This window comes from Notamacropus eugenii, chromosome 7 (genome assembly GCF_028372415.1).
Source record: "Notamacropus eugenii isolate mMacEug1 chromosome 7, mMacEug1.pri_v2, whole genome shotgun sequence".
NCBI classification, from domain to species: domain Eukaryota; kingdom Metazoa; phylum Chordata; class Mammalia; order Diprotodontia; family Macropodidae; genus Notamacropus; species Notamacropus eugenii.
Genome location: NC_092878.1, coordinates 72628388 through 72653201, shown reverse-complemented (window position 1 = coordinate 72653201; position 24814 = coordinate 72628388). Strand labels below are relative to the sequence as shown.

The window sequence follows — 24814 nt, the reverse complement described above, 5'->3', positions numbered from 1 at the left end:
AACCTTGAAAGACCTATTTGAACCTATTTGAATGAAAAGTAAAGTGACCAGAGCCAGGAGAATAATTTATACAGTAATGGCAATATCATAAAGAAAATTAATTGTGAAAGATGTAATGACTCTGATCAATATAATAATGCACCATAACTCCAAAAGACTAATGGCATAAAATTATATCCACTTGTAGAAAGAGAACCAATGGATTCAGAGTATAGATTGAATCATATATTTTTCTTCATCTTTTAAAAATGTGGGCAAAGTAAAAATATATTTTACATAATTACATGTGTATATTGGGTATTGTATTTTGCCTTCTCAATTCAGATGGTAGGGGATGGAGAGAGGGAGAAAATCTGGAAATAAAAATAAAATCAGAAAAAATATCAATTCAGTGGAAATGTTAGCTTATTTCTTGAACAGAGAAGACTAAATAGACGTAATCTAAGTTTATACATGTGATACAAAACTGGATTGAAGAAAAGACACATTTGGTCAATATTTTGCAACTAGTTTTAAGCAATATATAGAAAGTCTTCTTTGTGCAGCCACCTTCACAGTCACATCCCATTGAGCACATATATTTTTCTTGTACGTATGCCCAACCTCGGTTTTAATATCTGTTTCTGTAAAGAATGTCCCCTAATAATATTCCTTCCCACTTGATTGTCGTTTAAAGTGTTTAGAAGAAAGCATTTTCTTCCTCATGTTAGAAAAAAAAACAAAACAATGTTCTTGGAGTTGATATATGAAGACTTTTCTTCTCCTTTCTCAAATGTAGAGAATTGGAAGGGAGTGATACTTTGTGGTTTCTGTTGAAAGTGAAATAATGCCCCTGAAAGCTGTTTGCGCAGTTACCAAAATGTGTCATGTTGACTCTAACCTTTTCAAAAGGAAATGCTTTGAGGAGTTTTGATTATAAAAACAGTTTGCTCCATCCAAACATAGGGAGCGTGAAAGAAGTAGAGAAGATGTGAATTATAAGTCCTACTACAGAATATAGCAACTGGCTATTAAAACCAATGAAATCTTAGTATGGTATTCGTTTACAGTATTTGTTCGTATCAAAAGGGTGACCTGTTTTCAGGGTTACTTTTCCAAAAAATCACAATATATCCTATTCAGTCATGATTGTGGCTATGCATAAGACTCACAAATCATCATATAAATGAAAAATAAAATATAGATAGTAATAGCAGTTATCTTATAGAATTGTTGTGATGGTAGGATGTCATAATATAGGCAAGACAGCCAATAAACCTAAAAACCATATGTAAGTTGTTATTATTATCTTTTTCATCTTGCACAATGACACGGGCAACATAAAGTTGTAATTTTGATGTTATTATTCAAAATTAGGTAGATAAAATAGTTATTTCATTGTTGGTAATATTAGGTAGAAGCACATAGATTGTTTCAGATGAAAATATCATTTTACACAGCCTCCTAATTTTATGGATGAGAAAATTTTGAGTAAGACAATTTAAATGACTTGCCCAAGGACACATAACTAGTACACGGAGAACCCAATACACCGATCCAGTTCTACAATGAAGTAAAATATTTTGCCTTTACAATGCAAAAACTTTAGATGCTTGATAACTTTTGTTTGGACTGAATTTTTAAGACTTTCATTCTGACACTTTATAGGAGGAAGGAAATAAGTTAAGGAAATAAGCAGTTACAAAGTGCCCACTATGTACTAGGCACTCTGGTAACGCGTTTACAAATATTAACTCATTTGATCCTCACAACAACCCTGGCAAGTAGGTGCTACTATTATCTCTACTATACAATTGAGGAAACCAGGACAAGAACCATTTATTCCTCACCTTTATGTAATGAGGGTATTTGAGTGAACTCCTCTATCAATCTGCTCCAGTTAAACTTACCTTATAGCATGGTGATGAGTCTCCTAAGGCATTTGCCTTAAGGGAATAGATATGTTCAGCAATGACAGAATTCAGAATGACAAAATGATCCTTGTCCAGAAGACAGCATCAAATGAGTGAGGAGAAAGAGAAAAGAGGAAGACATCAAAAAGAACTGGACAAGTGGAATAGGTTAGATATCTAAGACACAGTAGTCAATGGCTGTAGTCATGTACTGTTTGATAAACCCAAAGACTTCAGCTTTGTTAAGGGACATGTCCAGGATTATATAGTAAATCTCTGACACTGGATTGGAACTCAGGCATTCTTGACTTTAGGCCTACTTCTCTCTGGGCTACTCAACTGAAAGAAGAGGATAAGGCTGGTGTATTATTTTGAAGAATCTTTAATAATAAGCTAAAGAATTTAGATTTTATTTAGGAAAAAGTGAGGAAGTTTTGAACTATTACTTCTAGTTCTGCTGGTAGTTTTCATTGTTAACATTAATTTAAATTTTTAAAAAATATATTCTATTTTTAATTTATGGAATAAAACAAGAATTTCTATTACACAGTACAATAAAAAAGTTGATTGCACATGAAACTCCAAAACTGCTATGCACAAGTCGATATTCGTTTCAAATGTGAAACTAAAATATTTATTTTTTCTCTTCTGTTTATTCTTCCCTGCCCCTGACACAAAGATGGCTACCATCATACCTAAAAAGCGTATATATGTGTGTGCATATGTATATATAATATTTATAGCATGATATACAGATACATACTTGTATATAGATATAAAATTATTTTATACAGACTTCTACTTATCAATTCTTTTTAAGGATTCAGATAATACCTCTTCATATGTTCTTTATAGTTAATTTGGTATTTATAATAGATTAAATAACATTCACTTTAAAATACGATTTAAAATTTAAAATATGGTATTATTAGTACTTTGGTTTTGTGATACTGCTCTTAACAAAAGAAGAGGAAGAAGCTGAAGAAAGGGAAGCTATCACAAATAGGATCCTAGCGTTTAGAGGTAGGAAGAACCTTAAAAATCATACAGTTCAGCAGTGTCAAATTCACATAAAAAAGGATCAATACCACATATTGACATAGAAAATGACAGATTAACATTATCTACAATACATCATATTTTATCTCTTTATCTAGCTAATTAGTTAGCTAAACATTTCCCAATTTCATTTGAATCTGGTTCAATTATATGTGAGAGTTTTGCAGCTGCTTGCTGCCTATTGATTGTGAGTTTCACACCTCTGTTTGGTCCAACATTCTCTTTTAAAACCGAAGTTTCTAAAGGTTGTCATTCACTAAAGTCGTGCAGGTTTTAAGTAATAGAACTAGAATACCAAATCTGGGATCCCATGAAAAATTACTATAAGATGTTGGAGCTAAAGACATTAATCTCAGAGTTTTCAGGAAAGGGACTCCAAGAGAAGATGGAGCAAGAGGGAAGATAGAACAGAATGGTTTTTTTTTTGATTAATTAATCAATTTAACTTTTCAACATTCATGTCCACCAAATTTTGGGTTCCAAATTTTCTCCCCATTTCTCTTCTCCCCCTACCCCAAAACACCAAGCATTCTAATTGCCCCTATCACCAATCTGCCCTGTTTTCTAACATCCCTCCCTTCCCTTATCCCCATCTTCTCTTTTGTCCTGTAGGGCCAGATAACTTTGTATACACCATTATCTGTGTTTCTATTTCCTAGTTGCAAGAACAATACTCAACAGTTGTTCCTAAAACTTTGAGTTCCGACTTCTCCCCATCCCTCCCTCCCCATCCATTTCCTTTGGGAAGGCAAGCAATTCAATATAGGCCATATCTGTGTAGTTTTGCAAATGATTTACATAATAGTTGTTTTGTGTATGACTAATTATAATTCCCTCCATCCTATCCTGCCCCCCATTGCTTCTATTCTCTCTTTTGATCCTGTCCCTTCCCAAGAGTGTTGACTTCAAATTGCCCCCTCTTCCCACTGCCCTCCCTTCCATCCTGCCCCCCACCCTGCTTATCCCCTTCTCCCCCACTTTCCTGTATTGTAAGATAGGTTTTCATACCAAAATGAGTGTGTATTTTATTCCTTCCTTTAGTCGAATGTGATGAGAGTAAGCTTCATGTTTTTTCTCTCACCTCCCCTCTTTTTCTCTTCACTGAAAAGTCTTTTACTTGCCTCTTTCATGAGAGATAATTTGTCCCATTCCATTTCTCCCTTTCTCCACCCAATATATTTTTCCCTCACAGCCTAATTTCATTTTTTTAAGATATGATCCCATCCTATTCAATTCACCCTGTGCTCTCTTTTTCTCTGTCTCTCTGTCTCTGTCTCTGTCTCTGTCTCTGTCTCTGTATCTCTCTCTCTCTCTCTCTCTCTCTCTCTCTCTCTCTCTCTCTCTCTCTCTCTCTCTCTCTCTCTCTCTGTATGGCTGTGTCTGTGTCTGTATCTGTGTCTGTGTGTATGTGTGTAATCCCACCAACTACTGAGATACTAAAAAAAGTTTCAAGAGTTACAAATATTTCTTTCCTTGTAGGAATGTAAACAGTTCAGCTTTAGTAAGTCCCTTATGATTTCTCTTTGCTGTTTACCCTTTTACGCTTCTCTTGATTCTTGTGTTTGAAGGTCAAATTTTCTTTTCAGCTCTGGTCTTTTCATCAAAAATACTTGAAAGTCCCCAATTTCATTGAAAGACCATTTTTTCCTCTGAAGTATTATACTCAGTTTTGCTGGGTAGGTGATTCTTGGTTTTAGTCCTAGTTCCTTTGACTTCTAGAATATCATATTCCACACCCTTCAATCCCTTAATGTTGAAGCTGCTAGATCTTGTGTTATCCTGACTGTACTTCCACAGTACTTGAATTGTTTCTTTCTAGCTGCTTGCAATATTTTCTCCTTGACCTGGGAACTCTGGAATTTTGCCACAATGTTCCCAGGAGTTTCTCTTTTTGGGGCTCTTTCAGGTGGTGATCAGTGGATTCCTTGAATACTTATTTTGCCCTCTGGTTCTATAATATCAGGACAGTTTTCCTTGATAATTTCATGAAAGATGATGTCTAGGCTCTTTTTTTGATCATGGCTTTCAGGTAGGCCCATAATTTTTAAATTGTCTCTCCTGGATCTGTTTTCCAGGTCAGTTGTTTTTCCAATGAGATATTTCACATTATCTTCCATTTTTTCATTCGTTTGGTTTTGTTTTGTGATTTCTTGGTTTCTCATAAATTCATTAGCCTCCATCTGTTCCTTTCTAATTTTTAAAGGACTGTTTCCTTCAGTGAGCTTTTGAACCTCCTTTTCCATTTGGCTAATTCTGCTTTTTAAAGCATTTTTCTCCTCATTCGCTTTTTGAACCTCTTTTGCCATTTGAGTTCACCTATATTTAAAGGTGTTATTTTCTTCAGTATTTTTTGGGTCTCCTTTAGAAAGATTTTGATTTACTTTTCATGATTTTCTTGCATCTCTCTCATTTCTCTTCCCAGTTTTTTTCCACCTCTGTAATTTGATTTTCAAAATCTTTTTTGAGCTCTTCCATGGCCTGAGACCACTGAATATTTATTTTGTATATTTGGGATACAGAAGCCTTGACTTTTATGTCTTTCCCTGATGGTAAGCATTGTTCTTTCTCATCTGAAAGGATGGGAAGAGATATCTGTTCACCAAGAAAGTAACCTTCTATAGTCTTATTTTTTTCTCCTTTTTTTAGGGTATTTTTCCCAACCAGTTATTTGACTTTTGGGTCCTTTGTCAAGAGTAAGGTATACTCTGGAGACCTGTAAAATATCAGTTCCTCCAAGGTGGCACAGTCAAGTGTGTACTGGTCTGGGTGCATGGAAGGATTTTTGTGCCCAGAATCTTAGCAACATTTCCTCTCCACAGGCACCTGACCTCCAGTTCCTCCAAGCTAGCACTGGCGGGGGGTGAGATTCAGTCAAGCTGTGGGAGCAGAGCCACCATTCAGTTTGAGACAAAGACCAGCTCCCTCAGTGCCCTCAGGTGTTTTTACAATCCAGCAATGTTCTCAGGCTGCTGTAGGGGCTGCCATGAAATTTCCTGCTGCCTGCCTGATGTGAAGGCCTTTCTCCCTTGCTGGCCAGCTGAAAAACCCCCTTCACTGACCTTTGGTGCCTGAGGGTTGAGGGATCTGTGGACACCCTGCTGCTGCGACTGGGGATTCCACAACTGGAGATTCCGCCCTGGAGGGCTGTTCATGAGCCTTGAGCCACATGGCCAGGGCTGAGCTGGGCTGCAACTGACATTTCCTGTGGGTCTTTCAGCTCACCCTGCACTGGAAATCTCCTCCACTCTGTTGTTCTCCACTTCTGCTGCTCCAAAATTTGTTGAGAGTCCCTCTACAGGAATTTTATGGGCTGTGTGGGGAAACTCTGCATATGTGTGTCTTTCTACTCAGCCATCTTGGCTCCACTCCCGAGAAAGTTTTTAATATAATAACCTTAGGATAATCTATATTGGTGAGGTAGCAGTAGCACAGGGAGGAAGAGAGTCATGGATTTTTCAGAGATGTAGGAGAATAGTTAATGTTAATACTCCATCGCAACATTTGAGGCTGATAGATTTCAATTGCCTCTCTTAGATTATCACTGGGTGAAACATAATTCTAATCTAATAGAGCAAGTATCTCTCTCAGTATAGCATTTATTACCTTCTTTTGTTCTTCACAGGAAAAGGCAGTGTTAGTTATAGTGGGTAAAGACCTTAGAGTCAGAAAAACCTGGGTAAAATCCTTCCCCTGACACACATTGTCCCTCTGATTGAAAAATAAAATCACTTAACCTCTAAGTGTCCTGACAAATGCCCTAAGGTTCTAAGCTACAGAAAAGTTGCTTATCTACCTTTAGAGAGAAAACTTCTCACCAGGAGATTCCTACACAGATGAAATCATTGGTTGGGTTAAAAAAAGATGATGCTTCAGAAATGACTTTTTATGATGATTAAAATGACATAAATGGGAAGACATACAAGCCATCACCTTCCTTAATATTTTTGCAGATACTGATTCATGGCTTCCCTTTACCTGACAGTGAATGGTAACTGACAAACCATTAGAAATAAAAACCAGATGCTTTATCAACTAATTGTGGACACAGACCAACAAAAAGGGAGGATTGTGGAGAGCCAAGAGTATAAAGAAAGGCTATAAAACTTCTTATCATCTAGGGAATAGAACAGGCTGGAATTTTTGATAGGAATCCAAAATTATTGAATGTTAGTCTTCTTCCCTGTCCAACTAGGAGTCAGTGAGACACATAGGAATGAGCACAAAAATTCTGCCACACACTTACTTTGTGATACTAAAAATGTCTTTAAATATCTCTATGCCTTCTGTAAAATGGAGATAAGAACATTTGATTTTCACTCATTTCAAAGGGACATTCTGAGAAAAATGTGATTACAAAGCATTATATTAGAAACAGTAAATAAGAATAAAAAACCAGAAATTATAGGAAATTAGTAGTGGAGCTTCAGATGGTGGATATCATCTTTAGGATTAGAAGTTATAAAGGTTTCAAACAAAATTAAAGGTTTAAATTGAAGTTGTGAGCTGATCCACACTTTCTGGAGAGCAATTTGAAACTATGCCCAAAGGAATATAATACTGTGCATACCCATTGATGAAGAACTATTACTATTAGCTCTGTACCCCAAAGAGATCAAAGAAACAGGAAATGGAACTATATGTACAAATAAACCTATAGCAGGTTTTTTTTGTTTGTTTGTTTGTTTGTTTTTTTGTGGTGTCAAAGTATTGGAAATGGAGGGGATACTCATCATTTGGGAAATGGCTGAACAAGTTGTAGCACATGGTTGAGATGGGATACTATTTGGCTGTAAGAAATGACAAGTAAGATGCTTTCAGAAAAGCCTTGCAATAGTTACATGGACTGATGCAAGGTGAAATGAGGAAAATCAGGAGAACACTTCACAGTAACATCAAAATTGTATGATAATCAGCTGTGAATGACTTAACTATTCTCAACAATATACTGATCCAAAACAATTCCTAAGGACTTATAAGGAAAAGATACTAGAGAAAAACCAATGATATTTGAATACAGAATGAAACAAGCTTTTCAAAATTTTATTTCTTATTCTGGTTTTTTGACCTGTGTTTTCTTTTGCAACATGGTTAATATGGAAATGTTTTGCATGAGTACAAATGTATAATCTATGTCAAATTGTTTGCCTTTTCAAATGAACGGGTAGGAGAGGGAGGGAACAAATTTAAAACTCAAACTTTATTTAAAAGAATGTTAAAAATTTTGGTGTATGTCAAATTGAGATAAATATAAAAATTAAATTTTAAAGAAAATGTTTTGTTTGGGCACTTTCACCTGCATTCCCTAAAGTTTATAACCTTTTATTTAATTAACTGAGAAAGAAACATGAGATGTGAAGAACATGCAGAGTATTCTAATGTAATATTTGCATAGTGTACAGGACCTTTTGGTCATAATTTCATATATTAAGGTGTCTTACATTTATGAGATGAATCAGCAAGAGATTTCAGGGTTCTAGTATAGACCCTAGCTCAGGACATCAGTTAATCAATCAATATTAATTACCTACTCTATGCCAGGCATGATGCTACATTCTGAGGATACAAAATGAGGCAAAAAAAAGCCTGCACCCTCAAGGAATATTTAATCTAATGGACATAATAATTCTACAGTATCATGCCCTAGTTGGCCTACAATTGGAGTATTGTTTCACTCCCCAACACCTATTGTGGTAGCTAGAAAATAGTACTTTCTTAATAAATGCTTTTTTGTTAACTGGAAAAGACAGAATGGCATGGTATATGGGAAACCAGATGAAAAGTTCAGAAAACCTGAGTGCCAGTCCTCCTTTTGACCTTTATTGGTTACATGACCGCAGGCAAATCCCAGTCTCACAATTCTATTGGTCAAATGTTTGCAAACTGCCAAATCCAAGAAAAAAAATGTTAAAAAAAAGACATTCTTACCGTAAGGGCCATAGAAAAGCTGTATGTTGGATTTACCTACATCCTCTAATTTGAGACCACCTGATCTAGGCAATTCTCTGAGCCTTTAAATGGAAGAGAATGCTTGGTTTGCAGTGTGAAAGAATGTTTCTTCATCAGAGTGATATCTATAGGAATTAAATAAAAGGTCCTGTCCTTGTCCTAATCCTCTCGTTTGAAAGCTGATTGAATATGTTTTAAAAATAAGAGCTCTTTTGAAATGATACAGGGATCTGGTAAACAATCAAGGTATTGTAACATTTTTATCAAGATTTGAACAAAGTTTGAATAATCAGATTTATGGAGACCACAAAACATAAATGGACAGCTAACACATTTTGGAGGACAGAGTGAATACCTAAAAAGATCTTGACAAACTAGAAGACTGGGTCGAATCTAAAATTCATCAAGGTTGAATTCTTTTTTTTTTTTTAATTAAATTTATTTATTTAACTTTTAACATTCATTTTCACAAAATTTTGGGTTACAAATTTTCTCCCCTTTTTTCCCCTCCCCCGCCCAAACACCAAGCATTCTAATTGCCCCTATGACCAATCTGCTCTCTCTTCTATCATCCCTCTCTGCCCTTGTCTCCATCTTCTCTTTTGTGCTGTAGAGCCAGATAGCTTTCTATACCCCTTTACCTGTATTTCTTATTTCCTAGTGGCAAGAACATTACTCGACAGTTGATCCTAACACTTTGAGTTCCTCCCTTTGGAAGGCAAGCAATTCAATATAGGCCAAATCTGTGTAGTTCTACAAATGACTTCCATAATAGTTGTGTTGTATAGGACTAACTATATTTCCCTCCATCCTATCCTGTCCCCCATTACTTCTATTCTCTTTTGATCCTATCCCTCCCCATGAGCGATGACCTCGAATAGCACTCTCCTTCCCATGACCTCCCTTCTATCATGCCCCTACCCTGCTTGTCCCCTTATCCCCCACTTTCCTGTATTGTGAGATAGGTTTTCCTACCAAAATGAGTGTGCATTTTATTCTTTCCTTTAGTGGAATGTGATGAGAGTAGACTTCATGTTTTTCTCTCACCTTCCCTCTTTATCCCTCCACTAATGAGTGTTTTGCTTGCCTCTTTTATGAGAGATAATTTGCTCCATTCCATTTCTCCCTTTCTCTTCCCAATATATTTCTCTCTCACTGCTTGATTTCATTTTTTTAAGATATGCTCCCATCCTCTTCATTTCACTCTGTGCACTCTGTCTCTATGTATGTGTGCGTGTGTGCATGTGTGTGTCTGTGTAATCCCACCTAGTATCCAGATACTGACATGTTTCAAGAGTTATAAATATTGTCTTTCCGTGTAGGAATGTAAACAGTTCAACTTTAGTAAGTCCCTTATGACTTCTTTTTGCTGTTCACCTTTTCATGGTTCTCTTCATTCTTGTGTTTGAAAGTCAAACTTTCTTTTCAGCTCTGGTCTTTTCATCAAGAATGCTTGAAAATCCTCTATTTCATTGAAAGACCAATTTTTCCCCTGAAGTATTATACTCAGTTTTGCTGGGTAGGTGATTCTTGGCTTTAGTCCTAGTTCCTTTGACTTCTGGAATATCCTATTCCATGCCCTTCGATCCCTTAATGTAGAGGCTGCTAGATCTTATGTTATCCTGATTGTATTTCCACAATACTTGAATTGTTTCTTTCTAGCTGCTTGCAATATTTTCTCCTTGACCTGGGAACTCTGGAATTTGGCCACAGTGTTCCTAGGAGTTTCTCTTTTTGGATCTCTTTCAGGCAGTGTTCTGTGGATTCTTTGAATATTTATTTTGCCCTCTGGTTCTAGAATATCAGGACAGTTTTCCTTGATAATTTCATGAAAGATGATGTCTAGGCTCTTCTTTTGATCATGGCTTTCAGGTAGTCCCATAATTTTTAAATTGTCTCTCCTGGATCTATTTTCCAGGTCAGTTGTTTTTCCAATGAGATATTTCACATTATCTTCCATTTTTCCATTCTTCTGGCTTTGTTCTGTGATTTCTTGCTTTCTCATAAAGTCCTTAGCCTCCATCTGTGCCATTCTAATTTTGAAAGAACTATTTTCTTCAGTGAGCTTTTGAATCTCCTTTTCCATTTGGCTAATTCTGCTTTTGAAAGCATTCTTCTCCTCATTGGCTTTTTCAACCTCTTTTGCCAATTGAGTTAGGCTAGTTTTCAAGGTGTTATTTTTGTCAACATTTTTTTGGGTCTCCTTTAGCAGGGAGCTGATCCGCTGTTCATGCTTTGACTTCATGTTTCTCATTTCTCTTCCCAGCTTTTCCTCTACCTCTCTAACTTGATTTTCAAAATTCTTTTTGAGCTCTTCCATGGCCTGAGCCCATTGCGTGGGCTGGGACACAGAAGCCTTGACTTCTGTGTCTTTGCCTGATGGTAAGCATTGTTCTTCCTCATCAGAAAGGAAGGGAGGAAATGCTTCTTCACCAAGAAAGTAACCTTCTATAGTCTTATTTCTTTTCCCTTTTCTGGGCATTTTCCCAGCCAGTGACTTGACCTCTGAGTATTCTCCTCACACCCACCTTGCCTCCTGATCATCCCAGCCAGCATTTGGGGTCTGAGATTCAAATGCTGCTTCCAGCCTCAGGGCTTTGGGCGGGGGCAGGGCTGCTATTCAGGGTGAGATTAAGTTCAGGTGCTCAGGTCAGGGCAGGGCCGCCTCTCAGGTTCAGTTCCCTCAGGGGGTTTATGCACAGACCTTCCACAATGGATCCAGGCTCCTGCCCCCTTGGGGAGCCCCGGTCTGCAGCCGCCTCTCAACTTCTACCTCCGGGGGGGGCCTGAGTTATGGGGGCACCCCACTCCCCTCTCAACCCACCAAAGAGACTCTCTCACCGACCCCTGTCACCTGTGAGTGGAGGGTCTTGTGCAGCCGCTAGAGATCCCGTCCCTGAAGCCTGCTCAGATCTGTACCTCTCGGTGCCATGGCCGTGGCAAGTCTGGGCTGGGCTCCTTGTCTGCAGCACAAAGGACCTTTTGCGAGAGGTTTGCAGGTCTCTCCAGAACAGAAATCTCCCTTGCTCCAATGTTCCGTGGCCTCTGGGTACAGAATTCGCCGTGAGTTACTTCCCTGTAGCCATTCTATGGGTTGTGGGTTCGGAGCTATGTGTATGTACGTCTTTCTACTCTGCCATCTTGGCTGCGCCCCCCAAGGTTGAATTCTTTCTCTGTGCCCTAGGAGCTTAGATACTAAAAGATCAACAGCATCCACTCTTTCAGTCTGGACCTTCAGGGAGTTCTAAATATACTATCATATAGTCCACAACCCTTCATTTTTTTCTCAAGACTAGCAAGAGAAATTTGATCCAATAGTGCTAAAATCTAGGCAAACTCTAGCTGCAACAAAACTATGGTCTAAAAATAACAAGGGTAAGGAAACCTGCAAACTTTTGCTTAGAGTCAAAATGGCCTATTGCATTGATCAAAAGTTGTTTTGCTCAGATTTTTTTTTTTTTTTAGTAATGAAAATAACTGGCCCTCTATCATATTATTAGACTAGAACTCTTCTTCTTTTAGAATTAGACTAATTAATAACAGGAACAGAGAGATTCATTAAAGCACTCCCGTTGTCATGAATTTTTCTGCAGAATAGAGGGGTGGGTTATTATGACTGCCTGAAGTATAACTAATCTCAGAGTCAAAAGGGAAGCAGAAAAAAAGTTCAGTTTAAAAGTAACACCTAACAAGGCAATCTTGAAATATACAAATTATAGTGAAGAAACCATGTGGTCAGGCTCTGTTTGTTCGTTTTGAGGAGTGAGACAATTTCTCCTCTTGCATTTCACACATTATCTAAAATGTGTGAGAACCATGTTTGGAAAGGGCATGAAAACAGTTGTCTTTCAGCCATAGCAATTTCCACAACAGACTGTAAAGGGCACTATACATGTGTGTATATGTATATATTTGTATATATATATGGGTATGCATATGTATGTATGGATGCATATGTATATATGTATATGTACATATATGCATGTATACACATGAATGTATATGTGTGTACATGTGTGTATATGCCTGTTTATGCATGTATATATTTGTATAATATATGCATATGGGTATATGTATATATGTACATGTGTGTGCATATATGTATGTGTGTATATGTGTATGTATATAGATAAATATACGTATCTGTCTATCTATCCATCTATCTATCTGAAAATCCTACTCTAAATTGTATTGTAAATGAACTCAGAGAGCAGAAATGTGTTTTTTATTTAAGTAATGCAGTGGCTAGGAATACCAGTTTTAGAGTTTTAAAAGTGATTTCTCCAATCAAAGATTTTTTTCTACTCAACCCTGATTTCTTTACTAAAATGACTTCTCAAAGATTAGCTCTCTGGGGCCCATATATATGAATGTGTGTATGTATATAGGTGTGTGTGTATACATATATACATATATATGTATATGCATGCACACATGTACACACATATATGTGTGTATGTATATATAGTGTTTAGTCTATATCATTTGGATTTAGCAAAGGAAATTGCTTCAGATATTTAGACATCAATTTCAATATTAAGATGCATATGTCAATATTAGATTGCATAGTGTATACAGAAAAACAAACAATCTGCAGAGATTGGCTGGTCATGTTCACACAAGTCCATTACAGGACTTCATCTGAAAGATCAGCAGTTACTACGGAATTTCTTCATCTTTTTATACTACCATGTATTGTATTTTTAGATTCATATACTAAATACTGGAAGGTCTCTTTGAGGTCATATAGTCAAATCCCTGTATTTGACAGATGAGGGAATTAAAATATAGAAACATTAAATAACCCAACATCCCATGAAGAAGAATTTGCAGGCTTCAAATGCAGTTTCAAATTCCTAACAATCCACTTTTTCATTCTGTAATTGTGAAAACTTTTTATTGACCTCCTATTAGCCCATAAGCTCCATGAGAATAGGGAACATGTCTTATTCATTTGCGATTCTAACCATGCATGCCAGTATGCTGAATGTAAGCAAAATATCAGCCATGGTAATGGAGGAGCAATGCAGAAGTGCTGTGATGTAAAACCAGGGAGAATGAGGAACAATAGATGAATAACCCACATGCCCAATTGCTGAAGGAAGCCTCAAAATTAAGTAGACTTTCTAAGGCAAATTTATGGAAAGGAATGAGTCTGAGTTTCATAGAGCGGGCAGACATGGGTGAAATCTATAATAGAAGGAATGACATCAATGAGAATACTAATCTACTAGGGCTTCTCTGCAAGGGCCAACCTGAGTACTTTCTGCATACAGTAGGAGTCTCATAAATGTATTGAACCAAATTGTAATAATTTTGCAAAATAATTTATTTGGACTAAGTAGTCGTTAAGGCCTTTTGTAGTTCTTAGTCTGAAAGGCAGCTTCGTGATGCAACAGACAGAGTGCTGGGCCTTAAGTCAGAAAAATGAGTCTTCTTGAATTCAAATCTGGCCTCAGACAGTTAGATGTGTGACCCTGGTCCGAGTCACTTAACCCTATTTATGTCAGTTTCTTCATCTGTAGAATGAGCTGGAGAAGACAATGACAAACCACTCCAGTATATTTACCAAGAAAACCCCTAATGGGGTTATGAGGAGTCAGAGAAGACTGAACAACAAAGCTCTTAATCTATGATCCTAAAATAACTAAATGGTTACCAAAAGATATATTTTTTGGTAAAATACTGGGACATCTCTTCTTCCATCCCTAATATTTATTGGCTTTTATTACCAGCCATGTTAAAGATCATTCCACTTCTTTCAGAGTGCATAGTGGTTGCATCATTCCATTTACTTATTTTAAAGATATCTGAGTGTCACAATCCTATGCGAAAAATGCTTCCATCCCTAAGACGTAAATTGAGCTTTAATTAAGGAAGAACTGCACCAAAATAAATATTTTCCAATCATGTTTGATGTAATTGTTTCCACAGAGTAATGTTGCCTGAAATCAACTTTAGCAGGCTTGAGATATGTTGGTATTTAAATGCGATCACTGCAGGCTCACTCTTAAATTAGACATGGCATTTGAAAAGTACATCTCACTTCTGTGTCCTTAAACATAGATGAAAACTTGTGTCTCTATTTAGACTTCCCACAGTGCTTCATTAATTCATCCCTTCCTTGCCTTTTCCCCCTCTAGAAGGCCAGTACTGTAATGTTGAGATATATGAGATATATGACCCAAATGAACATCCTACTTTGCAACCTGGCAAACCACCTATAGTAAAGGAGAAACAGCTTATAGTTCAACCTTAATATGTAAATTTTGATGCTTACCTGAATGAAAGACTTACAAATCTGTTCACCACCAAATATGTAAATATATATATGTGTGTGTGTGTGTGTGTGTGTATGCGTGCGTGCGTGTGTGTGTGTGTGTGTGAGAGAGAGAGAGAGAGAGAGAGAGAGAGAGAGAGAGAGAGAGAGAGAGAGAGAGAGAGAGAGAGAATTTGTGTGTGTGTAAAATTTCATTCCTTCCTGGTTTGAAGATTAGGACTTCTAAAATTCGAAAGTTTCATTTTCTCATTTCTTACAACTTTTTTCTCCTTTTCCCTCTCCTTTCTCATTCCTTTCTGACTCTCTCTCTCTCTCTCTCTCTCTCTCTCTGTACTCTCTGTACATATATATATATGTATTATTTGAAACATTTACACTTGATTTTCTGAATCTTGTCCAGATATATTTTTTCAACTTAATAGTAACTCAGTTCCTTCCCATATCTATGTTTTCACTTTCTATCAGTAAAATGATGTCTTGAAGATCAAGGTGACTTAGTACCTGAGAATCTGGAAAAAAAAATACTGTTTTTTTGTATTTGTGAAGATCTACTTCTACTTTAGAGGACTCTTCAAGATATCCTTCCTCTATGAAGCTTCCTTGGATATGACTAATTTAAAAAGATCAATCTTCAAATATCATTTCTATTCACAGTTGAGAATCACATAATTTACAAACTGGGAAAAGGATCTCTTGAAGCCATGTAAGCAGATCCATATTTGAAAGAAATCTCTCTATAATTAATAATATTAATCTCTCTATAATTAACAATAAAGAAGTCTCTACTACAACATATCCAAAAAGTAGTCATCCAACTCCTGCTTGAAGATTTCTACAAAGGGAGAAACTACTGCCACTTGAGGCATTCCAGTTTTGGACAGCTCTATATGTGAAAAGAGTTTCTCTGACATTAAGCCTAACTTGTCTTCTTTTCAATTTCCATTCATTGCTCCAGTTTCTGCTTTGGGGAACTGAGCAGAACATGTCTAATCCCTTCTTCATGTGACAGCCCTTCAAACATTTGATGAATTATTATGCCTCCGCTGAATATTCATGTCCCCAATCTAAGTATTCATATTTCCTTCAGTTAGCTCTCATATATTTACCTGTAAAAATAAAGACCCTTCATAATCCCAGTTGCTTTCCTCTAGACACTCTCTAACATATAAATATACTTGCTGAACTCAAACTATTAAGAGTGAAAGGTTAAAAAGAGCCACAGCTGATCCCTTAACTGAAAATAACTTAATGTTTGTTGGTACTCTGTCTGGCATACTCCTAGGTCATCTCCAGTCCTCCTGACTTTTCTCTTCCTATTGGACTTTGATGCCTTTGGACGAGAGAGTGGAGCTGATGATTTTGGGCAGCACTGCTTCCCTTAAATTCAATTCATACACAAGTCAAGGCATCACCTTCATAATATCATTGGTCCTCTTTAAGAATGAGGAATGAACAACAAACTAAGGCAACCAGAAATAATCATACCAACTCAGATGGAGTTTAATGAGGGTTAGCATGAATTGGGATGATCATCTCTCTATTCTTAGAAGCTATGACCCTCTCAATATAGTCAAAGATCACATTTGATTTTTTTATCCAGATAATTATGCTGACTCATATTGAATTTGTATACTATTATAATTCTTAGATTTTCTTTCAGAAAAAAAAATTGTTGTCTAATCATACCTTCCCTACTTAATACAGGTAAAACCTGTTTATTCTTGTCTAATTAAAATACTTTTGCTTATAACTCTTGAATAATCAGCTCAATGCTATAAAATTATTTGGGATCCTGTCATCTAGTTCATTAATCTTCATTCTGTAGGTTTGTATCATTTGAAATTTAAGGGAGATCCTAACTATTCCTTTCTCTAAATCACTGTATGTGTTAATTGTTGTTTTTAAACAACAGAGGGACAAGGACAGAACCTTGGAGTATACAAGTACACCTCTTGCCATGTTGACATTGAACCATTTGAGTCTGCCTATCTAGCCATTTCTAAATCCATCATATTCTATTATAGTTTAATCTATATCTCTCCTTCTTCACAAGAATAGTATGTGATACTTTGTTAAAATCTTTGCCAATAGGTGAGTTGTCTGGCAATTATGTGAATGATATGAGGAAGGGAGAGAGAGAGAGAGAGAGAGAGAGAGAGAGAGAGAGAGAGAGAGAGAGAGAGAGAGCAAGAGAGAGGAGGGGAGAAGAGAAAGAGGTAGAGGTGGTGGGAGGGAAAGACAGAAGAAAGAAAAGAAGGGAAAGAGAGAAGGGAAAGAAAGACAGGAAGGAAAGGGAAGGAAAAAGGAAAGGGAAGGAAAAGGGAAGGAAAGTAAAGGGAAGAGAAGGGAAGGGAAGGGAAAGGAAGGGAAGAAAAAAAGGAAAGAGAAAGAAAGGGAAAGAAAGGAAAAAGAAAGAAAGGGATGGAATGAGATTAGTCTGTCCTGACTTATTTTTGATAAAATCATACTAGCTCTTTGTAATCAACAACTCTTTTTAAAATGTTCACTAGCTCTTTTTTTCATGATGTATACCACAACTTCCCCAGGAAGTAAAGTCAAGCTTGATGGTCTATAATTTACAGGTTCTGTGCTTTTCCCTTTCAAATAAAAACAAGACTTCTGTCCTTTTCCAGTCTTGTAATACTTCTCCTGTTTTCTGTGGCTCAGAAACACATCTGCCAAGCTTCTATTACACAAGGATGTGGTCCATCTGGGCCACATGATTGGAATTTGTATGGGGGTAACTAGTGTACTCTTGTAATTTCCTTACTTGTCTTTGTTTCAATTTCCTGTTAATCATTTTTGTTCTTTCATTTCTAATATAAAGGTCATTCTCCTTTGCAAAGAAAACAGAAGGAATATAAGAACCCAACAACACTGGCTTCTCTATTTTTGTCAGTTATTTTCTCATTCACGCTAAGCAAATGTCCCATGACCTCTAAAGTGTTCACATTATAGTGGGGGAGACAACAGATACATAATTCTATACATACAAGAGACCAAGTCACCAGTACTGGACAACTGTAAAGGGCCTCTTAGAAAGGTAGGATTTGACCTGTATCTTGAATGAAACCAAGAACGAAATATGCATAAGTGCAAAAAGGGAACTTTCCAGGTATGAGATACGACATGCACAGAGACTGGACCAGAGGGCATGTCATGTGTGGTTCACTGGAAGAGGGCAATATAGCTTGATGTTAGAGAGTATGAAAGAAAGTAGTGTCATGAGAAAAGATTTAAACAATAAAAGGAATGACTGGGCCATGCTATGAAGAGCTTTTGATTCTAAACAGAGGACTTTATATCTTTTTTTTTAATGTTTATTTATTTATTTTTAGTTTTCAACATTCATTTCCACAAAATTTTGAGTTCCGAATTTTCTCCCCATCTCCCCTCTCCCCTGGGACCCCACAACCCCTTGCATTCTGATTACCCCTTCCCTCAATATGCCCTCCCTTCTATCATACCCCTAACTTCCCTTATCCCCTTCTTCTCTGTTTTCTTGTAGGGTGGTAGGTTTCTATATCCCATTACCTGTATTTCTTATTTCCCAGTTGTATGCAAAAACAATTCTCAACATTCATTCCCAACACTTTGAATTCCAACTTCTCTCCCTTCTTCCCTCTCCACCTATCCCCACTGAGAAGGCAGGCAATTCAATATAGGCAGCATAAGTGTTGGTTTTGCAAAAGGCTTCCATAATAGTCATGTTGAGAAAGACTAACTATATTTCCCTCCATCCTATCCTGCCCCCATTTATTCTATTCTCTCTTTTGAACTTATCCCTCCCCAAAAGTGTTTCCTTCTGATTACTCCGTTCTCCCATTTGCCCTCCCTTCTATCATCCCTCTCACTCCACTTGTCCCTTTCCCCCACCCTTCTGTAGTGCAAGATATACTTTCATACCAATTCCCTCAAGCCAAATGTGAAGAGAGTAAGCTTCCCTTTTCCCCTCTCACATCCTCACTTTTCTCCTCCACTGAAGAAACTTTCTCTTGCCTCCTTGATGTGTGATAATTTACCCCATTCCATGTCTCCCTTTCTCCTCCCAATATCTTCCTCTCTCACACCTCAATTTTATTTTATGCTTTAAGGTATCATCCCTTCTTATTCAATTCACCCTGTGTTCTCCATCTATGTGTGTGTGTGTGTGTGTGTGTGTGTGTGTGTGTGTGTGTGTGTGTGTGTATAATCCCTCCAACTATCCAAATACTGAGAAAAGTCCCAAGAGTTGCAAATATTATTTCATGTAAGAATGTGAACAGTTCAACTTTAGAAAGTCCTTTATGTTTTCTCTTGCCTGTTTACCTTTTAAGGCTTCTCTTGATTCTTGTGTCTGAAAGTCAAATTTTCTTTCAGTTCGGATTTTTTTCATCAAGAAGCCTTTAAAGTCCTCTTCATCACTGAATGAACATTTTTTTTACCTGAAGTATTGTACTCAGTTTTGCTAGGTAGATGATTAATCTCAGTTCCTTTGACTTCTGGAATATCCTACTCCAAGACTTTCAATCCATTAATGTAGAAGCTGTCAGGTTCTGTGTTATCCTGATTGTATTTCCACAACACTCACACTATCTCTTTCTGAGTGCTTGCAATATTTTCTACTTGGCATGAGAATTCAGGAATTTGACTACAATATTCCTAAGAGTTTTCCTTTTCAGATCTCTTTCAGGAGGTGATCTGTGGATTCTTTCGATATTTATTTTGCCCTCTAGTGCTAGAATATAAGGGCAGTTTTCCTTGATAATTTCATGAAAGATGATGTCTAGGCTCTTTTTTCGATCATGGCTATTAGGTAGTCCTATAATTTTTACATTGTCTTTCCTAGATTTGTTTTCCAGGTCAGTCGTTTTCCAATGAGTTGTTTCACATGATCTTATTTTTTTTTTCCATTTTTTGGTTTTATTTTGTAATTTCTTTGTTTCTCATAAAGTCATTAGCTTCCATCTGTTCCATTCTAGTTTTAATAGAACTATTTTCTTCAGTGAGATTTTGAATTTCCTTTTCTACTTGGCTAATTCTGCTTTTTAAAGCTTTCTTCTACTCATTGGCTTTCGACCTCTTTTTTTCCAATTGAGTTAGCCTATTTTTAAAGGCGTTATTTTCTTCAGCATTTTTTTGGGTCTCCTTTAGCAAGCTGTTGACTCACTTTTCATGATTTTCTTGCATTGCTCTCATTTCTCTTCCTAATTTTTCTTCCACCTCTCTTACTTGATTTTCAATGTTCTTTTTGAGCTCTTCCATGACCTGAGACCATTGCATATTTATTCTGGAGGTTTTGGACACAGAAACCTTGAATTTCTCTGATGTTATTCTTTGTTCTTCCTCTTCCAAAAGGATGGGAGAAAAATACCTGTTCACCAAGAAAGTAACCTTCTTTAGTCTTATTTTTTCTTCCTTTTTGGGCATTTTCCCAGCCAGTTACATGATTTTTGAGACCTTTGTTGAGAGGAGGGTATACTCTAGGGACCTGTAAGTTCTCAGTTCCTCCAAGGTGACACAATCAAGGGAAAGGATTTTACCCCTCTCCTGACCTAGACACTGCTCTGGGAACAACCAAAAACTTTTCTGCCCAGAATCTGCAGTTGAATTTCCTTGCAATATTTTCTCCTTGACATGGGAATTCTGGAATTTGACTACAATATTCCTAAGAATTTCCCTTTTCAGATCTCTTTCAGGAAGTCATCTGTTCAGTCTTTCAATATTTATTTTGCCCTCTAGTTTTAGAGCCTCCATCAGCTCCACTGCCAGTGCTCTTTCTCATTTCTGGGTGGAGCTCAGGGTCGAGATTCCATCAGACCTTCAATTCCCCCAGGAACTCTAGGTGGGGAGTTCCAAAAATGGCAGCTGCTGCTGCAGTACCTGCTACTGGAGGTTCAGAGCAGGCTCTCCTCTCCCGGATGAAGGAGCCCTCCCACTGACTTTTGAAGCTGTCCATGGTGTTTATAGGTTGAGAAATCTGGGAACTGATGCTGCTGGTCTCCTGAACCCTCTTCAGGGTCTTGCCTCTGCTGCTTTGCACTGGTCTTCACTCCACATTGGTCTCTGCTCCACGCTGGTCTGGTCTGCACTTGTCACTCTGGACTTGCCTGTGCTCCAGAACTTTATATCTGATCCTAGACTAATAGGAATTCATTGAGGTTTATTTATTAAGAGGGAGACACAGTTAAACATACATTTACAAACACACACAATTTCATAGTTGAATTGAAAATTGTAATGGGGAGAGGTTTGAGGTAAGAAGAGCAATGAGATAGCTATTGGAATAGTCAAAGTTAAACATACATTTACACACACACAATTTCATAGTTGAATTGAAAATTTTGTAATGAGGAGAGGTTTGAGGTAAGAAGAGCAATTAGATAGCTATTGGACTAGTCAAAGTTAAACATACATTTACACACACACACACAATTTCATAGTTGAATTGAAAATTTTGTAATGAGGAGAGGTTTGAGGTAAGAAGAGCAATTAGATGGCTATTGGAATAGTCAAAGCAGAGGAGGCAGCTGGTGGCTCAGTAGACAGAATATTGGGTCTGGAGAAAGGGAGACCTTAATTCACATTTTACCACAGACATTTATTAGCTATGTGACCCTGAGTAAATCTCTTAACTTCTATTTTCCTCTATTTCCTCATTTACAGAATATGTCTGATAATAACACCTACCTCCTGTGGTTGTTGTAAGGATCAAAAAGAGATAGTATTTATAAAGTGCTAATCAGAATGTGTGGCATATAATAGGCACCATATGAATGTATTTTCCCTTCCTATCCACTGATGTGGGCTTTAACTAGAATGGCAACTTTGTGAGTGTGGAAATATATGAGAGATACTATGAAAGAAGAAATGACAAAATTTGGCAATGATTTGCAGAAGTAGGGTAAATGAGAATGAAGAGTTAAGAATGATACTAAGATTAGAAGTCTGGGTAAGTGAACAAATGATGGTGCTGTTGAGAAAAATAAAAAAAAAACTTATGGATGAGGGGAGTGTGAGCATGAGGGGAAGAAAGTGAATTCTATTTGGGCCATATTGAGTTGGAGATGCCTATGGAGCATCCAATTCATGACAGCAAAAAGATAGTTGCTGATATGGGGCTATAACACAAGAACCAGATTATGTCCGGTAAAACAGCAAAAAGATTAACATTGGATTCCTAGAAATTGATGAGCCCTCCAAGTAAGTTGATATAGAGGAAAAACAGAAGGGAGTCAATGACAGAACTGTAGGGATACTCATGATTAGTGGGCACATTATTAAAGAACAAGCAAAAGACACTAAGAAGTAGTGCTCATGAAAACACATGAAGAAGAGAATCTCCAAGAGAAGAATCTTACCATTTTCAAAAACTGTAAAGAGGTCAAAATAGATGAGGATTAAGAAAACAACATTGTATCTACAATTATGAGTTCATTGGAAACCTTAGATCAGACAACTTCAGTGGACTAATGAGGTCAAAATGAGATTTAAAAAAAAATTAGTGAGAGAAGAGGAAGAGGTGGACTATGACTTTGTGTATCATATTAGTAATCCATTAGCCCCAAATAGGTCAATAATACTTACATTTTTAATCAAGGAGATTAATTTAAAAGAAATGAATTCTGGGAATATAATGAAACTAAGACATGGAATGTTAGTAGTGGTGAAAGACTAATTTGGACTCTGTCTCTATCTCTGTCCTTTCCCTCCTCCCCAAGAGAATAATAACTGATACTTTATTTTATGTAAAAATAATAAATTGTCATTTGAAATCCTTCAGAAATGAAGACAAAGCTTTTTATTGTTTCTGCTCTCAAGAAACTTTCTAACTATCAGGAAAGCTATGCTACTTCCCTTAATAAATTATGTTAGGAACTAGAAGACACCAAGCATGCAAGAGAGCTAAAAAGTTCTTTGAAAGCTCAGAAAAGAAAGATTGTTTCCAGCTGTGGGCATGTTTCACATAGGAGAAAGCATTTGACCTGGGTCTTGAAGAAGGGATTGGATTTTGCCAGGCAAGGATGGCTCCTGGAAGAAAGGTATTACAGTTGTAAAGAAAAAAATGAAAAAAAAACTTGAGCAACATTAGAGTCAAGAAGGCAAAATTAGTTTGGTAAATGGTTGGTATTCCAACAGATTATGGACCATAGGATGTATAAAACAGCATATGTTGGGGGAGGAGCCAAGATGTCTGAGTAGAAAGATGAATCTACTCTAGCTCTGTCCCCATAACCCATAAAACACCCATAAAAATGACTCTAAACAAATTCTAGAGCGGCAGAAGCCTCAAAATGGAAAGAGATTTCCAGCCCAAGACAGCCTCAAAGGCCAACAGGAAAGGTCTATCACGTCAGGCTCAGAGCAGAGCACAGCCCAGCCTTGGGGCACTGTATGGACAGGATTGCAGCAGGCTTCAGTGCACAGAATCACTAGCAGCAGCTATAGTTTCCAGATTTCTCAACCCTCAAATGTCAAAGACAGCTTCAATGGTCAATAAGAAAGCTCTTTCAACTGGGTGAGAGGGGAGTGCAATCTGGTCCCGGTCCCTAAGTGTTGGCAGTCACTGCAACAGCAGCATCCACTTTTGAAATCCTCAGTCTAAATACCTTGGGGGAATAGAGCAGCTGATTTGGGTCTTAGTTCTGAGTGGCTGCCCTGGAATGACGAAAAGCACTGGCATGGTGGACTTGGTGGTGACTTTAGGGAGGGAATTCTACTCACAGATCCTGGGCAGATAAGAATGCTTGTCTTTGTTCACAGACCAGAGGACAGGTCAAGAAAGGAGTAGACTCCTCTACTTTGAAAGTGTCACCTTAGAGGGACTGAGAACTTACAGGTACCTAGATTGCACCCTCCACTTGACAAAGGACTCAAAGTAAAGTAACTGGTTGGGGAAATGCCCAAAAAGGGGGAAAAATAATACTATAGAAGGTTACTTTCTTGGTGAACACATATTTTCTTCCATCTGTTCAGATGAAGAAGAACAAAGCAGAGCATCAGAGAAAGAAATAAAAGTCAAGGCTTCTACATCCAAAACCTCCAAAACAAATACACAATGACCTTAGATCATGGAAGAAAATGGATTTTGAAAATCAAGCAAGAGAGGTGGAGGAAAAATTGGAAAGAGAAATGAGAGCAATGAAAGAAAATCATGAAAAGTAAGTCAACAGCTTGGTAAGGGACAACCAAAAATACTTAAGGAAAAAGCAGTTTAAAAAATATACTAACCCAAATGGCAAAATAGGTCCAAAAATCCAAAGAGGAGAAAAATGCTATAAAAAGCAGAATTTGCCAAATGGAAAAGGAAGTTCAAAAGCACACTGAAGAAAATAGTTCTTCAAAAATTAGAATGGTGCAGATGGAAGCTAATGACTTTATGACAAACCAAGAAATTATAAACAAAACCAAAAGAATGAGAAAATAGAAGACAACATGAAATATCTCATTGGAAAAAACAACTAACCTGGAAATTAGATCCAGGAGAGAAAATTTAAAAAATTAATGGTCTACCTGAAAACCATAATCAAAAAAGAGCCTAGACATCATCTTCCAATTTTTCTTCCTGATTTTCTTCATCTTCCATCTTCTTGATTTTCTAGAACCAGAGGGTAAAATAGAAATGGAAAGAATTCACCAATCACATCCTGAAAGAGAT

At 37.1% G+C, this 24814-nt stretch overlaps 1 pseudogene; it reads right to left on the bottom strand.

The window, feature by feature from the left end:
* Nucleotides 1–21115, bottom strand: part of LOC140514683 (MTOR-associated protein MEAK7 pseudogene) — a 59244-nt pseudogene extending 38129 nt beyond the window's left edge.
* Between the last annotated feature and the right edge of the window lie 3699 nt (nt 21116–24814).